Source organism: Lethenteron reissneri, chromosome 14 (assembly GCF_015708825.2).
Source record: "Lethenteron reissneri isolate LAM-NWPU_2019-01 chromosome 14, ASM1570882v1, whole genome shotgun sequence".
In the NCBI taxonomy this organism is placed as follows: domain Eukaryota; kingdom Metazoa; phylum Chordata; class Hyperoartia; order Petromyzontiformes; family Petromyzontidae; genus Lethenteron; species Lethenteron reissneri.
This window is the reverse complement of record NC_083792.1, coordinates 7254464-7267039: the sequence shown is the minus strand read 5'-3', so window position 1 is coordinate 7267039 and position 12576 is coordinate 7254464. Positions and strand designations below refer to the sequence as shown.

Here is a 12576-nt window from a genome sequence, read left to right as displayed (position 1 = left end):
CATCATCATAAACTCGCCGCCGCCATCATCGTCGTCGTCGTCCCCGTCTCGCGCCGTTTCATCCCAAGAAGAAGCGGCTTCATTCAAACTCTCAGTGGGGGCGAGAGTGGGGGGGGGGGGGGGGTGCCCCTCCCCTCCTGCCCCCCCACCGCGTGCTCTGTAATTGTTCCGTTTTAATCGCGACTCCCGATCAGATCGGGGAGGAAAATCAACACCACTCCCCCATCCCCCTGCCCTCCTCTAACGCCCACCCCCTACCAACAGAGCTTATCACAGCATCAGCGGGGGGCGGGGGGTGTGTGTGTAAGAGGGGTCTGTAGAGGGTGTGTGTGTGTGTAAGAGAGGTGTGTAGAGGTTTGTGTGTGTGTAAGAGGGGTGTGTAGAGGTGTGTGTGTGTAAGAGGGGTGTGTGTAGGGATGTGTGTGTGTGTGTAAGAGGGGTCTGTAGAGGGGTGTGTGTGTGTAAGAGGGGTGTGTAGAGGTGTGTGTGTGTAAGAGGGGTGTGTGTAGGGGTGTGTGTGTGTGTAAGAGGGGTCTGTAGAGGGGTGTGTGTGTGTGTGTGTAAGAGGGGTGTGTAGAGGTGTGTGTGTAAGAGGGGTGTGTAAAGGTGTGTGTGTAAGAGGGGTATGTAGAGGGTGTGTGTGTGTAAGAGGGGTGTGTGTAGAGGTGTGTGTGTGGGGGTGTGTGTAGAGGTGTGTGTGTAAGGGTGTGTGTAGAGGTGTGTGTGTGTAAGAGGGGTGTGTAGAGGGTGTGTGTGTGTGTGTAAGAGGGGTCTGTAGAGGGGTGTGTGTGTGTGTGTAAGAGGGGTGTGTGGAGGTGTGTGTGTGTAAGGGGGGTGTGTAGGGGGGTGTGTGTGTGTGTAAGGGGGGTGTGTAGAGGTGTGTGTGTGTAAGAGGGGTGTGTAGAGGGTGTGTGTGTAAGAGGGGTATATAGAGGGTGTGTGTGTGTGTAAGAGGGGTGTGTAGAGGGTGTGTGTGTGTAAGAGGGGTGTGTGGAGGTGTGTGTGTGTAAGAGGGGTATATAGAGGTGTGTGTGTGTGTAAGAGGGGTGTGTAGGGGTGTGTGTGTGTGTAAGAGGGGTGTGTAGAGGTGTGTGTGTGTAAGAGGGGTATATAGAGGGGTGTGTGTGGGTTACATGTATATGTGGGCAGCGGTAGTGCACACCCGAGTTCAATTTCCGCTCACGAACGATATCTGAACCAGTCCTGGGCCTCCCCTAGGTCGACTCAGCATCAAATGAGTACCTGGTGCGGTGTTTGAACATCGCCACAGGGGAGACACTGGGGCCGAGCGTGGTGCTGGCCACCCACCCCCTCGTGTTCCCTGCCGGCCTTCATAGGTGCCGGCTCGCTTAAGTCTGTGCCGGCTTTGCGGAGGATTTTTGTCTTTGGTGTTATATCAGGTGTGTGTGTGTGAGATAAGTGTGCAATGTGTGTATGCGCGTTGTAAGGAGTCTGTGAGTGGTTTGTGTGTCGTGTGTGTATGTTGCGCGTGTGCTGTTTGAGAGCTGTGTGTGTGTCCTCTGTACACACACACACACAGCTCTCAAACAACACACGAAGCACATAGACCACCCTCCCCCCCCATGTGCCGTTGCAGACCGCTGGCGCGAGTTCTGAGGTGGTGCAGCCAACAACAACCCCCATGCGCATTTGTCTGTCAAGCAGCGATGTTAAAACAGCGAGCCTCGTGCTCGAGTAAGGTTGAGTCGGCCTCAGGAAGGCCCGGGACAGATCTCACGCACCGCTTGGCTCCACTGGGGCCGGCACTAGGGGGTGGTTGGATTGGGCCCTGCCCCACCAGACGTCCGCGTGATCCACCCAAATTCACGCTCCTCCGTAGCAGCGCCATGCCCCCTATCCCCTGGCCCATGCCCCCTATCCCCTGGCCCATGCCCCTTCCCCTGGGCTATGCCACCACCCGTAATGCAGTGTCAGCAATTCCACAGGGTTGGGTGGGGGGCTGATTGATATTAGACAATCTCATGGCATCCTCACTTTACAATGGGGAAATCTTCATGTTATTGCATGATGTTTGGCTCTCCAGGAAAGCCTTACGAGACTTTTTTTCAGGAGGGTCCCATCAAGTTGTCACAGTCGGAGGCGTAATCCTCAATAATTTCATCATTGGGATGTTTGGCCATATGAGGGTACTGGAAAGCCCAGAGGAACCTCGTGAAGAACAGGGGGCGAACTTACAAAAACTCCACAGCGGAAACGGCGACCGAATTGGAAATCGAACCTCGGCCCTTCTCGCCGCGAGGCCACGGCCGTTATCAACGTGCCAGCCACGAGAGAGGAAAACGGGGGCTCTGGTGCGGTGCGAGGCGCGAATGATCCCTCCACGTCACGAACCGGAGAGCCGCGGCCACAGATTGTGCTTTGGCAGGGGTCGGCAACCTTCGGCTGTGGAGCCGCGTGCACCTCTTCAAGGGCTGCTCCGCGGAAGTTATTTAATCAGGACCACCGTCTCGAATTCAAATGCATCGCATCTCTTGAAATATTGATTTTTTTTTTACCGAATTCGAATGTTTGCTCTTCTTGTTATTTTGGTTTGCCAACCACATGGACATGCACCGTGAGCATGCACCAGAGGCCCGATGGGTCACGGGCGTCCATGACGTCCCCTGGCCAAACCCCGGTTTCGCGGAACCATTTACTACGGCTGGCCACGTGGAATGCACGAATGCTCACTGGAGAGGAGAGGCTGCAACTTCTCTGTGGGGAGCTGGACCAGTACGGCCTCTGTGTACTGGTTCTGGCTCCTGTCACCACGAGGGATGGACAGTCCTCTACAGTCCTAGGGTTAAATACAGGGTGCTTCAAAAAGATGTTAACACTTCTGAGCATTTGCAACAATACCACGAGAAATGTGCCTCCGGGCTCTGGAGACCACCTGGAGAAGATTCCAGGCACGTGTTAACATGTTACAGTGTATTATCCGTTCCTTTTCAACTGAAAACGATAGTCCCATATAAGCGTTAACATGTTTTTACGCACCCTGTAGATTTGGAAGGCAGTCCGAGGCTTCTGTGAACTCACCTCCCCATCAACAGGAGGTGATAAATGGTGGTGGTTGCCTTTGCCCCCACCGAAGATGGACACGATTGGTGGGATGCAGGCAAGGCTCAAGGTGCTGGCTAACGTGGCCCCGCGGGATAGAGTCGTCCTGTTGGGTGAACGATAACGCCCGCGTGGGGTCGTGACGCAAACACTTTGAATTTGAGTGATTGGAAGGCATGGGCCAGATCAGCTCAATAACAACGGGAGGAAGTTGTTAGACTTCTGTGCAGCCCATGGACATGGAATCGCCAACAATCTGTTCCGGTATAAGCGCATCCACAAAACATCTTGAGCGCACGCTGAGTCCAAGCAAGAACATCTGCTCAACACAAAGAGCCCCCCCCTCCCCTATAGCTTTAACAGACTGTAGGGGCAAGTGATGTCTACGAGCACCTATGAAGGCCAGCACGGCACACGAGGGGGTGGGTGGCCAGCACCACGCCCACCTCCGCCTTTGTCTTCCCAGCTGCGATGTTTACACATCGCACCAGGTACTCATTTGAGGCTGAGCCAACCTATGGGAGGCCCAGAACCGATTTATATAAGTGTTGGCCAGGAATCGAACTCGGGTCGCCGGGTTCTTCGTGCAGCGCGCTAACCGCTACCCCACCGCTCCCCCATATACTGTACTCTCACACACATGTCCTCTCTCTCTCACACTTTCACATCCCCCACACTCTTACACATTCACTCTCTCACACTCTCTCACACTACAATACACAATCTCTCACACTTTCACTATCACACACTCTGCCACACTCTATCACACTCTCCCACACTCTATCACACTCTCCCACACTTTCTCTCACACCCACGCACACTTAAACATTCACTCTCTCCCACACTCTCACACCCACACACACTTACAGATTCACTCTCTCACTCTCCCATACTCTTTCACACTCTTTCACACTCCCCCATACTCTCGCACACACGCACACACTCTCACACACACGCACACTCCCCCATACTCTCTCACACTCTCTCACACACGCACACACTCTCTCACAATCTCCCATACTCTCTCACACACGCACACTCTCCCTCACTCTCTCACACTCTCTCACACACGAACACCCTCTCTCACACACGCACACACTCTCCCTCACTCTCTCACACTCTCTCACGCACGAACACACTCTCTCACACACGCACACTCTCCCACACTCTCTCACACTCTCTCACACACGCACACACTCTCTCACACACTCACACTCTCTCACACTCTCTCACACTCTCCCACACACGCACACACTCTTACACACACGCACACACTCTCACACACACGCACACACTCTCACACACGCACACACTCTCTCACACACGCACACACTCTCTCTCACACACGCACACACTCTCTCTCACACACGCACACACTCTCTCACACACGCACACACTCTCACACACGCTCGCTTCCACTCGCTGCCCCCTCCCCGATCACACGAAGGCGCCTTCACGGTGATGAGGCGGCGTGGGGGGGGGGGTCTCTCATTGACCCCTCCTATAGGATGGGCTTGTACTTAGGGGATCGTCACAGAACGGGAGTCCAACCGGACCGGGTTATCTGTGGGGTTCACGCACCCAACCCTGCTCCCTCCCGTCACCACAAACGCAAAACGAGGACGTCCTTTAATTAACCGTAAGCCCACTGGAAATTTCGATTTAAAGCTTTCGTGACTGCAGGGATTCATCTTCTTGGTTCTTTCGGTAAAGTCACGTAGAAGGGAAGTAATAAAATAATAACAATAAAACATAATAAAATACAATTCTCACGACGTTTCGGCCACAACGCACGTCGTGAGAAACGTCGTGAGAATTATTTTATTATGTTTTATTTTTATTATTTTATTACTTCCCTTCTACGTGACTTTGCCCTCTGTAAATCATCATTAATGTTGGTAGAGATACCTTGAGAGAGCACAACTGAGATGAATGTACTGCCTTTATTTAACGAGGAGAAAGTACTGTACACCGAGATTCAACGTCGCCCGTAAGTGACGTCCTTTACTTGCCAAGGTAACGAGCACTGGGATTCGATGTCGGCAGTAATTTACGGCTGTTTATTTAACCAGGTGAGAGACTGTTGATATCACCGCACCGTGAGTGACGTCCTTTATTTCACCAACTTGACGAGCAGACTTTACGTCTCCAACATACATCTGTCTTTCCACAGAAAATGTAATAACTTATTTCTTTTTTTTTACAAAAATCCCATCTGGCCGTGGGGCCGGTTTCGACCTTCAGTGTCTCATCAGCAGCGTGGGGCTCGCTGGAATCAATTGCTGGTAAACTGCCAGATGGTTACAGGCAAGGGCCCACTTTCACTAAGATGTGGGTCCGAGTTTGGACGCAAAATTATGTTATATAACACAAAGTGTTCGTTATAGCGTCGTTGTGGAGAAGTGCTTGCACAAAGGATAGTAACATCTCATCCTGTGTTCTTTGGAATAACAAAAATTTCGCAGAACATTCGCTTTCATGTGTCTCTCTGCATACAAAAAATAAAAAAAGTGTACACATCTCATCAGCCACCACGGCCTTATTTCGCCAGGTAAGATCACGACAAGACTGATGGGCTGTGAAAAAGATGTCCATGAAAGAGTTCTACATTCGAAGGAGCGGTCGCGCAGCGGTTAGCGGCCACTGCACTGTCAGATACCCGACGACCTGAGTCTGAGTCCAGACGACGGCTCACATCAGTGGCGATTTAATTATCAGCACCGTTCCTAACGCCCCCCCTCCCTTCTTTACCAATCCGCGTTTACCAGCGTGGTGAAGTATGGTCAGACGATTCAATGACCGACGGGGCTTGGGAGGCTTTCATCCAGCAGTGGATTGGGAAAGCTCCGTGCATTGTTGCGTTGTTATTATACCGGGTGCTTAATCTCAGCCATAACAGTCCCGAATTAGCGCTAATTATATCGGCGCGTCACGTCCTACTCGCATTATTTTTCTTACCCATTTTATAAACCTGTTCACAGGATTATAGGGTTATACGGTGGTACAACAATGTACAATTCTTATGCGTATATGCATTCCTCGTGCACTCTAGTGGCAGTGCCTTACGCCGAAAATCACAACTCCAAGCCAGCCTATTGCGGCGTTCCGAAAGAGATCGAGAGAGAGATGAAGCCGTGATTACAGCTGTGTCTGTGTCAGACGTCTTCGTGGTTCTCACGTCTCACGGAGGGAGGAGGGGGCCACCCATGGCTTCTGCCCCCCCCCCCCCCCGCGTCTCTCGGGTTTTCTCGGCCCAGATGAAGGAATTTTGGAAATTGTCCCCTCCCCCCCCACCCGCCCGCCCCCCGCCTGTCCGCCCCCGCCGTTGTGTTTAGTCTGAGTCGAGATCCGCCACCTCGTGGGACTCACGCCCGGGGACCCCAGAGGGGGAGGGCGGAAGGGGTCTGAACCCCCCAACCTCCTACTCCCCCCCCCCCGCCTCCGTGACCCCTGTGACCCCTTCTAACCCCCCTCCCCCCCCAACCCACCCTGTGCCTCGTTTATCCCCCCACCCCCCTTACACGTATTTCCTATTCCCACTGTGCCCCCCCCTCCGCAAAAGTGCCCCCCTTCCCGTATTTTCTCTGTGACCTTTGCCGGAGACAGGAGCACGGTGGGACGTGCGGAGACGGGGAGACACGGGGAGACAGGACGGGGGGGGGACACGGGGAGACACGGGGAGACAGGACGGGGGGGGGGGGACACGGGGAGACACGGGGAGACAGAACGGGGGGGGGGACACGGGAGACACGGAGAGACAGGACGGGGGGGGGACACGGGGAGACACGGGGAGACAGGACGGGGGGGGGGGGGACACGGGGAGACACGGGGAGACAGGACGGGGGGGGGACACGGGGAGACACGGAGAGACAGGACGGGGGGGGGGGGGGACACGGGGAGACACGGGGAGACAGAACGGGGGGGGACACGGGGAGACACGGAGAGACAGGACGGGGGGGGGGGACACGGGGAGACACGGGGAGACAGAACGGGGGGGGACACGGGGAGACACGGAGAGACAGGACGGGGGGGGGGACACGGGGAGACACGGAGAGACAGGACGGGGAGACACGGGGAGACACGAGGAGACAGAACGGGAGGGGACACGGCGAGACACGGGGAGACAGGACGGGGGGGACGCGGGGAGACACGGGGAGACAGGACGGGGGGGGGGACACGGGGAGACACGGGGAGACAAGGGGAGGCAGGGGGGGGGGAACACACGGCAAGGGAGATATGGGGACATTGGGAGAGAGACGGTGAGACGTAAGGAGGCATAGGGATACGCGGGGAGACAGGAGCAGACACGGAGAGACACACGGGGACAGGCAGATACGGGAGGCACAGAGAAGCAGAGAGACACCGAGAGATAGAAGAAGGTAGACAAATGGTTTCCGCGGGGAGACACAGAGACAAGGGGAGACAGGTTCTCACCTGTCCGCTGTCACCACTCTCTCCTGTTCACAAATCACCGCCGCTGATTGCGCGGTGCCGATTAATGGGGGACGTCTTCATCATGGCCACTCCTCCTCACACAGGCAACAGGAGCCCAGCGAAACCCCCCTCACCCCGCCCCTCACCCCGCCCCTCACCCCGCCCCTCACCCCGCCCCTCACCAGGTAAGACGACCCAGAGCCCGCACCACGTGACTCGCGCACAGGTAACCTCACCCCCCCCCCCCCCCCATTGGCATCGCTTTTGTCTGAGCCAACTCACGCAGCCAAGAGCCTTCGTTTTCAACCACAAACCCAGTATACTTTATTGGGGTTTTTTTCATTCCGCTTGCTTACACAGGAACGCCCAACCGAGTCTTGAGACTCTTTTGTGGAGGGTCCTGCCAGGTTTTCGCAGTTACGGAGCGATGTCGCTGCGATGTATAATTCCCATTGAGTCATTTGCAGGTAATGTCTAGGTATTGGGAATGTTTTTAACCAACGCCAGTTGCATCTTACGCGTGTGTTGCGTGTTTAGTTATGGGAGTAAAGCCATCGCAGAACAGGGGGACACATGCAAATTCGAACAGCAACAAGAGCTGTTCGCCACTGTGTGGCAGTGGCGTCACCAGAGCGCTTGTGCCAGGCTAGGTGCACAAACTCACACACACTGCATATTAGGGGGAGTACATATAAACTCCACACACTCTCACACACTCACACTCTCACACACTCACATTGCATCGGGGGGGGGGGGGGATTTCAACTCTACACACTCACACTCTCACGCACTCATATTGCAGCACAGAGGGGGGAGATATAAACTCCACATTCTCACACTCTCACACTATGCAGGACAGAGGGAGTACATATAAACTCCACACACTCACTCACACTCTCACGCAATCGCATTGCATCACAGGGGATGGGGAAGATATAAACTCTCCACACTCACACACTCACACACTACGCATCACAGGAGGAGTACATATAAACTCCACACAGAGTGCCCGGGTCGGGACTAGAACCCATAGGCGTTACCACTGCGCCACTGTCAGCCAGTGTATCATGTTGCTATTATCACCACCCCCCCATTCGGATATTTTAATTACAATTAGCGAAATTATCACACATTTGGTCGACGTGCATGGACACTCATCATTAATTGGCTGAAAACATATATATAGGATTTCAGATCTTGGGCAATTGTTGATAGTTGTTGCCTCCCTCACCTTCTGGTTGCTGCTGTTGACTTCTCGCTCGTGTATGATTCCTCAGAAAATGAAAGAGAATAATTGGGGCAAGCCAAAGTTATATTTCTTGGACATGTAATAAGAAAACAAAACACTGAATATGAGTGTGGGTTAGACCGAAATAATTAGAGGTACCACAAGAAGCCGTGGAAAACAGCGAATTAAGTACCACGAGCAATTTGAACAACTGGATGGAGTTATCCAATGAAAAGTTATTGAGCAGCAAGCATGCGGCTCTTTAATCCATCACACGCGTCTCTGTCGAAGGGGCATAACGTAGAATGTGCTCTCACAGTCGTAGCGAGGAAGAACGAATGTCTCCCGTGCTGTGCCAAAATCACCCGCCGCTATATATTGTACACTTGCCTCTTTACGGAACTCACGGGCACTTGTTGGGCCTTGGGTCTGTAACAGATTGGCCACCCCTGTAATATTCTTAGGTTTGTTTTTCGCTAAAGTCACGTAGGTAAAATTTTTCAATTAATAAAAGTAAAATAAAATAAAAATCACGACGTTTCGGAGGCAACACAAGCTTCTGTCTTCAGGTGGAACCGTCACAGCACGATAGCTGTATCAAGTGAGACGGTTCCACCTGAAGACGGAAGCTTGTGTTGCCTCCGAAACGTCGTGATTTTTATTTTATTTTTATTTTACTTTTATTAATTTAAATTTTTTACCTACGTGACTTTACCGAAAAAACCTAAGAATATGAATCATTGCAGTCACGAAAGCTTCAAATCTAGAATTAACACCCCTGTAACCTTGAGTAAATATCACGGACAGAGCGAAATGGGAGTCCGCTATGAACGCGGCTCACGTCGAGACAGACAGAGAGAGAGAGACATCAACATCATCGTAGTCGTGGCTGATTGTTGGGAGCCTTTGTGTAACTGAATGATATTGACTCTGAAAAGTGTTCCAAGGAACCCTGTAGTAGTAGTAGTCGCAGTAATAATAAATATCATCACTGTGAAGTGGAGAAGCGCCGCACAGGCAGATGGCCAAGGATAGTGACGGGGAAATGATGTAGAGCAGCTCATTGAATGGAAAGCTCGCGTGCACGCGCCAGGCGGATCAATCTATCCATCTGTATTTATATATATACAGTACTCACATAACCTAGTTGTTTGTTTTGTTTGGCTGTCTGTATGGACGTACGAACTTTTAAAACACTTCATACAAATCCACATTTTTTTTATAGCTACTTGATCACATTTGGAATCGTTTGATAGCCCCGTTGTCTGAGGGTGTGCAAGCAGAAAAAAAGATTATACGACCTTGGGTTGCCGAGTTATAAACGAAAAACTCATTATGTGGACTACAAAATGCAAAAGCTCGCTACGCTAACGTGCTTATGTGCACTAGGGAATAAAACCTTTCTCTGTTGGCCAAGAGGGCCAATTGTCAGCCGCGCAACGGTGTCCCTTAGCAACGGTGTCCCTATCAACGGTGTCCCTTAGCAACGGTGTCCCTAGCAACGGTGTCTCAAGCAACGGTGTCCCTAGCAACGATGTCCCGAGCAACGGTTTCCCTAGCAACGATGTCCCGAGCAACGGTATCATGAGCAACGGTTTCCCTAGCAACGATGTCCCGAGCAACGGTGTCCCGAGCAACGGTTTCCCTAGCAACAATGTCCCGAGCAACGGTATCCTGAGCAACGGTGTCCCTAGCAACAGTGTCCCGAGCAACGGTGTCCTGAGCAACGGTGTCCTGAGCAACGGTGTCCCGAGCAACGGTGTCCCTAGCAACGGTGTCCCGAACAACGGTGTCCCGAGCAACGGTGTCCCGAGCAACGATGTCCCGAGCAACGGTTTCCCTAGCAACGATGTCCCGAGCAACGGTATCATGAGCAACGGTTTCCCTAGCAACGATGTCCCGAGCAACGGTGTCCCGAGCAACGGTTTCCCTAGCAACAATGTCCCGAGCAACGGTATCCTGAGCAACGGTGTCCCTAGCAACAGTGTCCCGAGCAACGGTGTCCTGAGCAACGGTGTCCTGAGCAACGGTGTCCCGAGCAACGGTGTCCCTAGCAACGGTGTCCCGAACAACGGTGTCCCGAGCAACGGTGTCCCGAGCAACGGTGTCCCTAGCAACGGTGTCCCGAGCAACGGTGTCCCGAGCAACGGAGTCCCTAGCAACGGTGTCCCAAGCAACGATGTCCCGAGCAACGATGTCCCTAGCAACGGTGTCCCTAGCAACGATGTCCTGAGCAACGGTGTCCCTAGCAACGATGTCCCGAGCAACGGTGTCCCGAGCAACGGTGTCCCTAGCAACGGTGTCCCTAGCAACGATGTCCCGAGGAACGGTGTCCCTAGCAACGGCTAGGCCACGAAGTCATTGGAGTCTCAGGAAGTCTTGTGGGTGGTACTTGAGGGAGTGATTGAATGAGGCCAGAATGAGAAATGAATAACAGGCATAAGTGATTTAACTAAGTAATAATGAAAATTAATTAGAGGAAACTAGTGATTCAATTAGGAAAGAATACGAATGAATGAGAGGTGTCAATGATTGAATGAGGTGAAAATGAAATTGAAGGAGAGATATGCGTGAATGAGGTAAGAATGAATTAGATGATAAAGCGATTGAATACGGGATGAATTAGATACATTTACCTCACAAAGTTTTTAAAATCTCACAATTTTCCTTACAAGCATTGTAAAATCCCATGTTTTGCTGTTCGCCAGAACAAAACGTGTGCATATGAGAAGAATAGAATCGTGAGAGGTGGTGGCAGCTTGGTGTGGAGGGATGCCTTCATCCAGCAGTGGATTGAGCATGGCTGTTAATGATGGTGATGGCCATGCGCTGACATTAAGATCTGGTAACACAATAGCAATTGTTTTATCAAGTCTCATTCTGCTGATGAGACCCAGAACGTCGAAACCACGTGCTTAAACAAATGCGGTCGGTCATGTTTGCCTGGAAAGACAGCCACATGCACGAACATTTGTTTTATTAGTATTCATATTCTTAGGTTTTTTCGGTAAAGTCACGTAGGTAAAACATTAAAATTAATAAAAGTATATATACGGAGTATTATATATACGGAGTGGTAGCTCCTGCAATCTCTCATTTACTTGATACAGCTGTCGTGGCTGTGACGGTTCCACCTGAAGACGGAAGCTTGTGTTGCCTCCGAAACGTCGTGATTACTTTTATTAATTTTATTGTTTTACCTACGTGACTTTACCGAAAAAACCTAACAATATGAATCCTTGCAGTCACGAAAGCTTAAACTCTAGAATTTATTAGTATTCTTGTTATTTGTGGAGATACAATTTAGTTCTGCTTATGCGGTATTTGGTGAGGATGTCACTCTGCGTGGTGAGTATGTGGTGAGAGACGTTGCTATCTCTGCTGCGTTAGCGACCCCCACCTGCATCAGTGGCCGGTTAGCTCAGCTGGTTAGAGCGTGGTGCTAATAACGCCAAGGTCGCGGGTTCGATCCCCGTACGGGCCACATATTACTTTTATAATGTTTGTGAGCTACAACAGCGCTGTGATTTGTGTTTACTAATCGCCCTCAACCAGGGTCGACCCACTGCTGGATGATTGCAGAAATAACGGAACAGGAGCTCGACAGCGCGCAAAGAACCACGGGATGGGAGAGGTGAGCGCCTGAACTTAACACGGAGCGGAGCACGTGGTGGAGCGAGATCGTGAGCAGCGCCGCCTCATCCATTACCCCGGGACTCGGCCGCCCCCTAGCGGTGAACGTAGGGAGCGTGCACTCGTCGTACAGGGGGGGGCCTTTGTTGATCAACCCACTCACTGCTGGATGAGGTCCTGACCACGTCGCGCGGAGTCGCACCGCTCTGCACGCTGTGTCA

At 52.2% G+C, this 12576-nt stretch overlaps 1 non-coding gene across 1 annotated transcript; it reads left to right on the top strand.

Annotated features, from left to right (window-relative positions):
- Positions 1-12132: 12132 nt before the first annotated feature.
- TRNAI-AAU (transfer RNA isoleucine (anticodon AAU)) lies at positions 12133-12206 on the top strand. Its single transcript has one exon. It is a non-coding gene; the product is annotated as a tRNA-Ile (tRNA).
- Positions 12207-12576: the final 370 nt, after the last annotated feature.